The following is a 10,000-nucleotide window of genomic DNA, read 5'->3' as shown; positions in this document are numbered from 1 at the left end:
CTGCTGTCTGTATCAACCAACACCTTTTGTGGGCTCTGATGTGCGACCGAGTCGGACGGCTTAGCCAGGCGTTTGGTTCATCCCACAGCGCCAGTCCTGCTTACCAAGAGTGGCCCACTGAGCACTCGTTCATTCTCACTCGTCCGGCTCCAAGCCAGCGAGTCGGACCTCTTACCAATTGAAAGTTTGAGAATAGGTTGAGGTCGTTTCGGCCCCAAGGCCTCTAATCATTCGCTTTACCAGATAAAATTGTTCACGAATATCTCCCGAGCACCAGCTATCCTGAGGGAAACTTCGGAAGGAACCAGCTACTAGATGGTTCGATAAGTCTTTCGCCCCTATACTCAGGTCGGACGATCGATTTGCACGTCAGAACCGCTGCGGACATCCACCAGAGTTTCCTCTGGCTTCCTCCTGCCCGAGCATAGTTCACCATCTTTCGGGTTTTAGCATGCTTGCTCTTCCTCCGCTCCACCGGACGAGCCGGACGGAACGGGGTGGCGGTGCGCCCGACCCAGAGGGCCGGGATCCCGCCTCGTGACGGCCCTGTGCCGACCTTCACTTTCGTTATGCCAGGATAGGTTTCGGTAGACCCCCTCGACTTGCAAGCCTGCTTAGACTCCTTGGTCCGTGTTTCAAGACGGGTCGAATGAGGAGGCCTCGCTCACGCCCGACAGACCCTCCGCTTCGGCCGAAGCCGCGGCGAGACCGGACCCTCCGGATCCCGCCGGCCACGCGACAGCAAGCTGTGCACGCGACCGACGGAGACGCCGGTGGCCCGGACCCCGCTGCCTGAACCCCCGGGGGGGCAGGCCGTCACGCAGAGTCCTCGACAGAGAGCGCAGTGAGCAACCGTGACGGGCGGCGTAAGACGGCGAGGGCCGAAGCCCCCGCACGCCGCAGCCTCGCCCGCCCCTCTGCTCCGCTCTTCGGTCGGTCGCCGGGAAGGGCGCCGAACGGTAGAAGTGCGACGCGGACCGGACGGCGAAGCGCCGCGGGTCGGTCCCGAGGGATCCGAACCCGCACACGCTGCCGCGCCGACCGCGCCTGAATCAACCGGACGCCCCATGTAGCATGCGGCACTCATCCGTTTACTTCTTGGCAGTTTCACGCAATGTTGAACCCTCTCTTCAAAGTTCTTTTCAACGTTCCCTCACGGTACTTGTTGACTATCGGTCTCGTGCATAGTATTGAGCCTTGGATGGAGTTCACCACCCCTCTTTGGGCTGCATTCTAAAACAACCCGACTCTTGGAAAGCTTTCCCTCCGGCCTTCGAGTCCGCCCTACGGGCCTTACACCCGCTGCGGGTAAGCTGCAGCCCCGATCACAGTGGACTGCGGCCGGACTCTGTCGACCGGAGTTCAGTTTCCTTACGCCACAGGTCCCTCGCACCGCAAACGGGCGCGGGGATTCGGCGATGGGCTCTTCCTGCTTCGCTCGCCGCTACTGAAGGAATCCTTGTTAGTTTCTTTTCTCTCCGCTTAGTGATATGCTTAAATCCAGCGGGTAATCTCATCCGATCTGAGGTCTGGAATCGTGAAAGACACGTGGAACGTGATCGGAGTCATAGCGGCGACCCGGGGTCTCTCCTTCCCCGGCGCTCCCCGAAGAATCGGGTCGCCGGCGGGAAAGGGTGGCCTACCATGCGCCTGCGAGAACGCAGACGGGAGGACGAGAGACCCCGCGATTGGGTCGACCGGCTCTGCCCGGCAGAGGCTCCTCGACCGTTCCGGGGGGTCGGACGCTGGACCGCACCACGGGCGCATACGTCTACACCCCGATGGCACGTCGCACGACCGACGAACCCCCGGTTACCGATCGAGCCTGCTCGCCGAGTTTCACCGGCGCCGACATCACAGAACTCCATCTGACACTGACCCGACGCAGCCGGCCGTCGAAGGGACGGCTGCGGCCGGGCGCTCCTCCGGCGCGCGAACACGCCGACTCTGTGAGTGATTGTCTTCAGACGCTCAGACGGACGTGGCTCGAGGAGCAGAGCATCCCCGAGCCGCCATTTGCGTTCGAATAAGTCGATGATCAGTGAGTTCTGCAATTCACATGAATTCTCGCATCTAACTGCGTTCTTCATCGACGCACGAGCCGAGTGATCCACCACCAAGAATTGTCATTTGCCACTGGAAGACTCCCGCGTTCGCAAACTCTCCTCAGAGCCGAGGGAAGAAGTGGAACGGAAGGAGAAAGGACACGGGGACTCTGTGCCTTCTTTGCTTGTGACTGGAAAGAAATATCCTCCGTCGAGCCGAGGGGGGAAGCGGGCTCCCTCCTTCCCCCCACCGCCGCGAGGGCGGGTCGCGCGAGTCAGACTCGCCGACTGGGGGGAAATCGGGCGACACCGGTGCCCCTTCTCTGCCCTGCGGAGAATGCCTCGAGGAGCGCCGCGCCGCGGACGGCGACGGCGTCTCCACCCTTGCGGGACTTCTCCCTCGAAGCTACCGGGAGTGCGAGACTCCGTGAGACAGACGACGAGAGAAGAACCGGGTACTCCCCGGGCTGGTCTGTGTGTGACACGCCCGTCTCCTTTTTGTCGGAGAGAGCGAAGGCGAAGCGCGGGGTCTGACCTCGACCGTGGAACGGGGAAGGAGGCGGTGAAAACCCCGCTCGAGTCCCCCCGGCTTTTCCAATTTGCTCTCTCCGCGTGTCTCTCTGTGACGGCTTTTCCGACATTCCCCCTTTGTTCCCTCTCCGATCACGGAGGGGAAGGGTTCTGTTAATGATCCTTCCGCAGGTTCACCTACGGAAACCTTGTTACGACTTTTACTTCCTCTAAATGATCAAGTTTGACCGTCTTCTCGTCGCGCCTCGACAACCGGCCGAAGCCGGGGGTGCCAGACGGTCGATCCGATGGCCTCACTAAGTCATTCGATCGGTAGTAGCGACGGGCGGTGTGTACAAAGGGCAGGGACGTAATCAATGCGAGCTGATGACTCGCGTTTACTTGGAATTCCTCGTTCAAGGGACACAATTACAAGTCCCTGTCCCCAGCACGGAGAAGTCTCAGCGGATTACCCGGACCTTTCGGCCGAGGGCAAATGTACCCGCTGCTTGCGCCAGTGTAGCGCGCGTGCGGCCCCGGACATCTAAGGGCATCACAGACCTGTTATTGCTCCATCTCGTATGGCTGAAAGCCATTTGTCCCTCTAAGAAGTTCGCGGCTCACCACGACGGGTGGCCGGACTATTTAGCAAGCAAGAGTCTCGTTCGTTATCGGAATTAACCAGACAAATCACTCCACCAACTAAGAACGGCCATGCACCACCATCCACAAAATCAAGAAAGAGCTCTCAATCTGTCAATCCTCACTGTGTCCGGGCCGGGTAGGTTTCCCCGTGTTGAGTCAAATTAAGCCGCAGGCTCCACTCCTGGTGGTGCCCTTCCGTCAATTCCTTTAAGTTTCAGCTTTGCAACCATACTTCCCCCGGAACCCAAAGACTTTGGTTTTCCGGAGAGTTGCCCGCCGCGTCATGGGAGGAACGCCGGCGAATTACGAGTCGGTATCGTTTATGGTCGGAACTAGGGCGGTATCTGATCGCCTTCGATCCTCCGACTTTCGTTCTTGATCAATGAAGACATTCTTGGCAAATGCTTTCGCTGTCGGGCGTCTTGCGACGATCCAAGAATTTCACCTCTCACGCCGCAATACGAATGCCCCCGGCAGTCCCTCTTGATCATTACCTCAGGATCTCAAGACCAACGAAATAGAACCGAGGTCCTCTTCCACTATTCCATGCTGAGCTGTTCGGGCACTTTGGCCTGCTTTGAACACTTCAATTTTCTCAAAGTAAACGTTCCAGTCTCGCACGGCACTCAGTTAAGAGCACCGCACGACCAACCGAATCACTGGCCGGGAAAAATCTCCCACGACTCCCGTTTGACGGGGAGAAGGGGAACGGGCAGTGCACGCCTCACGGCGGACCGCCCGCCCCGGCCAGAAATCCGACTACGAGCTTTTTAACTGCAGCAAATTTAATATACGCTGCTGGAGCTGGAATTACCGCGGCTGCTGGCACCAGACTTGCCCTCCAGTAGATCCTCGTTAAAGGATTTAAAGTGTACTCATTCCGATCACAGGGCCTCCGAAGAGGCCTGTATCGTTATTTTTTGTCACTACCTCCCCGTGTCAGGAGTGGGTAATTTGCGTGCCTGCTGCCTTCCTTGGATGTGGTAGCCGTTTCTCAGGCTCCCTCTCCGGAATCGAACCCTGATTCTCCGTTACCCGTCACAACCATGATAAGCGCATAACTTACCATCGAAAGTTGATAGAGCAGACTTTTGAAGGGAGCGTCGCCGGTGCAAGACCGTGCGATCGGCATGATTATCTAGAGTTCACCAGCGGAGACCGGACCCCGAAAGGACCGGGCTGGCCTTGTTCCTAATAAGAGCACGCTTCCCCCGAAGGGTCGGCGCTTTGTTGCATGTATTAGCTCTAGAATTACCACAGTTATCCATGGTATAAGACTTTCTCCAATAAACCATAACTGATCTAATGAGCCATCTGCAGTTTCTCTTGTATGTTCAGGATTGTACTTAGACGTGCATGGCTTAATCTTTGAGACAAGCATATGACTACTGGCAGGATCAACCAGGTAACGGTCGACAGAACCGGGCTGGGCCCGTTCGCCGTCCGGGAGTCGCTCTCGCACTCCCCTCTCTCTCTCTCTGAATTCTCAATTGTCGATGCCGTGCTATTACGGTACAGTGATCGAAGAACCGCCCGAAGGGATTCTCGAGGTGTGTATCTCTACCCGAGTCGACTGGGTCGTCTCGAGAGGAGTCGCAGTGGTCCCGCCTCGGAGACGGGACCGGTTCGAAGCGACGCGGGAGGGCGACGGCTCGTCCACTGGAACAGGGGAGAGCAATCGCACGCCTCGAGCGTGCATTCGTTGCTTGGATGAAAAAGCCCGTACCGAGCGCCGAGTGCAACACATGGTCGCAGCAACGGCAGCATGCCCGAACGGGTCCCGTGGAGAAAGCTCGATATCTGACGACACCGAGGTCCTGCTCTTTCTCCACCGGGGGTTCTGCGGATGAAAAGGCTCAATATCTGAACGTCGATATATACGTGTGCACGGAGGGACACCTCTGCTCACGGGGCGAGTGGGTGAAAACCCCCGCTCTGAGCGCCGAGTTGCAACACATGGTCGCGATGAAACGACGGCTGACCCTACCGAAAGGGCCCGCTGGAGTCCAACCATGACACGTATACACACACGACAGACATTAAAAGCCTTCTCGAGTCTTGGATCGACTCTACTACCCCCCTCATATATAGAATCCGATTCACTCTGCCCGCTCGTTCTGACCATTGGATCACACACTTAAGCCAATACCCGCTACACTTAAGAGATCTCGAAATCTCGAACGAGACCCAGATTCTCTGCGGGTGAGTCGGGCGGCCTGCCGTCGCCGTCGGCTTGCCGTTTGCCTTTCGCCTGGTCGCATGGCACTCGTGCCATCGACCACGCAACGCGAGAGGCCTTCTCCCTTCTCCTTTCTCTCTCATCTCTACTCTCTCTCTTCTCCACCGGGGGTTCTGCGGATGAAAAAGCTCAATATCTGGGATTGTATATATACATATGCACGAAAGAACCTTCTACTCACGGGGCGAGTGGGTGAAAACCCCCGCACCGAGCGCCGAGTTGCAACACATGGTCGCGATGAAACGACGGCTGACCCTACCGAGAAGGCCAGCAAGGGTCTGACGTGCAAAAACATATTTACGCACCACAGGCAAGGAGCCTTTTCGAGTCTCGGGTGGACTCCCGTCCGCGAAAGCTTCATATCTGAACGTCGATATATACGTGTGCACGGAGGGACACCTCTGCTCACGGGGCGAGTGGGTGAAAACCCCCGCTCTGAGCGCCGAGTTGCAACACATGGTCGCGATGAAACGACGGCTGACCCTACCGAAAGGGCCCGCTGGAGTCCAACCATGACACGCATACACACACGACAGACATTAAAAGCCTTCTCGAGTCTTGGATCGACTCTACTACCCCCCTCATATATAGAATCCGATTCACTCTGCCCGCTCGTTCTGACCATTGGATCACACACTTAAGCCAATACCCGCTACACTAAAGAGATCTCAAAATCTCGGACGAGAGCCACACCTTGCGGATGCATCGGGCGGCCTGCCGTCGAGGTCGGCCGTCGCCCCGTCTCACAGACTCGTGCAACACGACGAGTCCCAGCCTACGCCTGTGTGCATCACCGTCGGCCTAAATCTCGGCCCTCGCCCGGTCGCATGACACTCGTGCCATCGACCGCACCATCGACCTTCTCACCCGGGAGCAACCCGTGTTTTCAGAGGAGTGCCGGGGTTGCTCCCGTGCCGGGTATGTCTTGTCCGGCGGCGCCCCGTCTCACAGACTCGTGCAACGACAACGGGTCCCATGCCTACGCATGTGTGCATCACCGTCGGCTAATTACTCGGCCCTCGCCCGGTCGCATGACACTCGTGCCGTCGATCACACCATCGACCTTCTCACATGGGAGCGACCCGTATTTTCAGAGGAGTGTCGGGGTTGCTCCCGTGCCGGATATATCTTGACGAAATCAAGGAGATATATGAGGAAACTTCTACAATTTGAAGATCGACCGGCGAGACAAGACACTCCCCTTAATATATAATCCGATTCACTCTGCCCACTCATTCTGACCATTGGGTCACACACTTAAGCCAATACCCGTTACACTAAAGTTGACCATGTTTTTTTTTTTTTGATATTATTATTATTATTTTTTTTTTGTCAACGTCCTCTGTAACGAAGTCAAAACTCTATGCATGTGTTCGCGTGTCGTTCTGCCGTCTCCGCCGGGCACATCCCAGCCAGCGCCCGATACATTTCAGTTGACAACGGTCACAACTCTATGCATGTGCTCGTGGGTCGTTCTGCCGTCAACGTCGGGAACACACAGGCCAGTACCCGCTACATTAAAATTGACAATGGTCACAACTCTATGCATGTGCTCGTGGGTCGTTCTACCGTCAACGTCGGGCGCACACAGGCCAGTACCCGATACATGCAAGTTGACAGTGGTCACAAACTCTATGCATGTGTTCGCGTGTCGTTCTGCCGTCTCCGCCGGGCACATCCCAGCCAGCGCCCGATACATTCAAGTTGACAACGGTCACAACTCTATGCATGTGCTCGTGGGTCGTTCTACCGTCAACGTCGGGCGCACACAGGCCAGTACCCGATACATGCAAGTTGACAATGGTCACAAACTCTATGCATGTGTTCGCGTGTCGTTCTGCCGTCTCCGCCGGGCACATCCCAGCCAGCGCCCGATACATTCAAGTTGACAACGGTCACAACTCTATGCATGTGTTCGCGTGTCGTTCTGCCGTCTCCGCCGGGCACATCCCAGCCAGCGCCCGATACATTAAAGTTGACAACGGTCACAACTCTATGCATGTGCTCGTGGGTCGTTCTACCGTCAACGTCGGGCGCACACAGGCCAGTACCCGATACATGCAAGTTGACAGTGGTCACAAACTCTATGCATGTGTTCGCGTGTCGTTCTGCCGTCTCCGCCGGGCACATCCCAGCCAGCGCCCGATACATTCAAGTTGACAACGGTCACAACTCTATGCATGTGTTCGCGTGTCGTTCTGCCGTCTCCGCCGGGCACATCCCAGCCAGCGCCCGATACATTCAAGTTGACAATGGTCACAACTCTATGCATGTGTTCGCGGGTCGTTCTACCGTCACCGTCGGGCACACTTGAGCCAGTACCCGCTTGACTTTTTTTTTTTTTTTTTAAGTCAACGTCTTCTTCAAGGAAGTCCAAATTCTATGCATGTGTTCGTGGGTCGTTCTGCCGTCTCCGTCGGGCACACACAGGCCAGCGCCCGATACATTCAAGTTGACAGTGGTCAAAACTCTATGCATGTGTTCGCGTGTCGTTCTGCCGTCTCCGCCGCGCACATCCTAGCCAGCGCCCGATACATTCAAGTTGACGATGGTCACAACACTATGCATGTGTTCGCGTGTCGTTCTGCCGTCTCCGCCGGGCGCATCCCAGCCAGCGCCCGATACATTCAAGTTGACAACGGTCACAACTCTATGCATGTGCTCGTGGGTCGTTCTACCGTCAACGTCGGGCGCACACAGGCCAGTACCCGATTCATGCAAGTTGACAACGGTCACAAACTCTATGCATGTGTTCGCGTGTCGTTCTGCCGTCTCCGCCGGGCACATCCCAGCCAGCGCCCGATACATTCAAGTTGACAACGGTCACAAACTCTATGCATGTGTTCGCGTGTCGTTCTGCCGTCTCCGCCGGGCACATCCCAGCCAGCGCCCGATACATTCAAGTTGACAATGGTCACAACTCTATGCATGTGTTCGCGGGTCGTTCTACCGTCACCGTCGGGCACACTTGAGCCAGTACCCGCTTGACTTTTTTTTTTTTTTTTTTATGTCAACGTCTTCTTCAAGGAAGTCCAAATTCTATGCATGTGTTCGTGGGTCGTTCTGCCGTCTCCGTCGGGCACACACAGGCCAGCGCCCGATACATTCAAGTTGACAATGGTCACAACTCTATGCATGTGTTCGCGGGTCGTTCTGCCGTCAACGTCGGGCACACACAGGCCAGTACCCGATACACGCAAGTTGACAATGGTCACAAACTCTATGCATGTGTTCGCGTGTCGTTCTGCCGTCTCCGCCGCGCACATCCTAGCCAGCGCCCGATACATTAAAGTTGACAGTGGTCAAAACTCTATGCATGTGTTCGCGTGTCGTTCTGCCGTCTCCGCCGCGCACATCCTAGCCAGCGCCCGATACATTCAAGTTGACGACGGTCACAACACTATGAATGTGTTCGCGTGTCGTTCTGCCGTCTCCGCCGGGCGCATCCCAGCCAGCGCCCGATACATTCAAGTTGACAACGGTCACAACTCTATGCATGTGCTCGCGGGTCGTTCTGCCGTCAACGTCGGGCGCACACAGGCCAGTACCCGATTCATGCAAGTTGACAACGGTCACAAACTCTATGCATGTGTTCGCGTGTCGTTCTGCCGTCTCCGCCGGGCACATCCCAGCCAGCGCCCGATACATTCAAGTTGACAACGGTCACAAACTCTATGCATGTGTTCGCGTGTCGTTCTGCCGTCTCCGCCGGGCACATCCCAGCCAGCGCCCGATACATTCAAGTTGACAATGGTCACAACTCTATGCATGTGTTCGCGGGTCGTTCTACCGTCACCGTCGGGCACACTTGAGCCAGTACCCGCTTGACTTTTTTTTTTTTTTTATGTCAACGTCTTCTTCAAGGAAGTCCAAATTCTATGCATGTGTTCGTGGGTCGTTCTGCCGTCTCCGTCGGGCACACAATCAAGCCAGCGCCCGATACATTCAAGTTGACGATGGTCACAACACTATGCATGTGTTCGCGGGTCGTTCTGCCGTCAACGTCGGGCACACACAGGCCAGTACCCGATACATTCAAGTTGACAACGGTCACAACTCTATGCATGTGCTCGTGGGTCGTTCTACCGTCAACGTCGGGCGCACACAGGCCAGTACCCGATTCATGCAAGTTGACAACGGTCACAAACTCTATGCATGTGTTCGCGTGTCGTTCTGCCGTCTCCGCCGGGCACATCCCAGCCAGCGCCCGATACATTCAAGTTGACAACGGTCACAAACTCTATGCATGTGTTCGCGTGTCGTTCTGCCGTCTCCGCCGGGCACATCCCAGCCAGCGCCCGATACATTCAAGTTGACAATGGTCACAACTCTATGCATGTGTTCGCGGGTCGTTCTACCGTCACCGTCGGGCACACTTGAGCCAGTACCCGCTTGACTTTTTTTTTTTTTTTTTTATGTCAACGTCTTCTTCAAGGAAGTCCAAATTCTATGCATGTGTTCGTGGGTCGTTCTGCCGTCTCCGTCGGGCACACAATCAAGCCAGCGCCCGATACATTCAAGTTGACAATGGTCACAACTCTATGCATGTGTTCGCGGGTCG

The 10,000-nt window shown here is 56.3% G+C and overlaps 3 non-coding genes across 3 annotated transcripts in view; all 3 read right to left on the bottom strand.

Moving 5' to 3' along the window:
* Positions 1-1,531, bottom strand: part of LOC139968419 (large subunit ribosomal RNA) — a 4,028-nt gene extending 2,497 nt beyond the window's left edge. The window contains exon 1 of the ribosomal RNA XR_011793417.1: positions 1-1,531. This exon is cut by the window's left edge and continues 2,497 nt beyond it. This is a non-coding gene — a ribosomal RNA (large subunit ribosomal RNA).
* Positions 1,532-1,965: 434 nt separating this feature from the next.
* On the bottom strand, positions 1,966-2,125 carry LOC139968234 (5.8S ribosomal RNA). The gene has a single exon (XR_011793271.1). It is a non-coding gene; the product is annotated as a 5.8S ribosomal RNA (ribosomal RNA).
* A 605-nt stretch (positions 2,126-2,730) lies between these two features.
* On the bottom strand, positions 2,731-4,608 carry LOC139968350 (small subunit ribosomal RNA). The gene has a single exon (XR_011793355.1). It is a non-coding gene; the product is annotated as a small subunit ribosomal RNA (ribosomal RNA).
* Positions 4,609-10,000: the final 5,392 nt, after the last annotated feature.

Source organism: Apostichopus japonicus, chromosome 5, assembly GCF_037975245.1.
Source record: "Apostichopus japonicus isolate 1M-3 chromosome 5, ASM3797524v1, whole genome shotgun sequence".
NCBI classification, from domain to species: Eukaryota; Metazoa; Echinodermata; class Holothuroidea; order Aspidochirotida; family Stichopodidae; genus Apostichopus; species Apostichopus japonicus.
Note: the sequence above shows the minus strand (reverse complement) of the source record. Positions and strands in the feature narration are given on the sequence as shown.